The sequence below is a fragment of the Octopus bimaculoides genome, chromosome 27 (assembly GCF_001194135.2).
Source record: "Octopus bimaculoides isolate UCB-OBI-ISO-001 chromosome 27, ASM119413v2, whole genome shotgun sequence".
NCBI classification, from domain to species: Eukaryota; Metazoa; Mollusca; class Cephalopoda; order Octopoda; family Octopodidae; genus Octopus; species Octopus bimaculoides.
Window position 1 is genome coordinate 11,902,546 of NC_069007.1, and position 851 is coordinate 11,903,396.

Below are 851 nucleotides of genomic sequence, written 5' to 3' on the forward strand. Positions count from 1 at the left end.
AAGCAGTCCTTGTGGCAAAAATTTGAAATCAATATTATTATTATTATCATTATTCAGTAGTCTTATTTTTATCACATGTTTTTGTTACCCTACTGAGTGCAGCTCTGTGTACTTTGGGCACATACTGTAGTTTGTTTTGGTGCTCTTACTTCCACTGTATCGAAAATGTTTTACATAGGATGGGTGCAGTGCCTAGTAGTACTATTTTCAGTATGTTATATTAGGTCGTCAAATATGAAATTTATAGTAAGGTATAGGGTAAACTTTGACAGCTGCTCATTTTGCACCATTATTATATTTTGACAATCTTTATTTTTGTTAGAAAGCTGACATCTATTTCTTTATTCTAACCCATTTTGTGTTTTATAAAGTATTTATAAATTGTGTTTTGCTATTTCTGTTTAGAGATGAATAAGTAGGAAATTTGTACAGTTTTGAAATATGAGTTCTTTCTTGGAAATACAGTATCACAGACGGCTTGGAATATTAATGGAGTATTTCATTCTAATATTATAACACAGCGGACAGTATCACATTGGTTTGCAAAATTTCGTTCTGGTAACTTTGTCCTCACAAATGAGCAATGCGGTCGACCAGAAACAAAGGCGGATAATGACGAACTGAAAGCCACCATCGAGTCAGATCCATCTCAAAGTGCCCGTGAATTATCATTGTTGTTTGGTGTTAGCAAGCAAACAATATTGACTCACCTGGTTCAAATCGGTAAAGTGAAAAAGTTGGATAAGTGGGTTCCATATGAACTCAATGGAAATCAGAAACAGCAACGTTTGGAAGCCCGCATTATGCTACTTTCTCGTCACAAAAATGAATCATTTTTTAATCGAATTGTA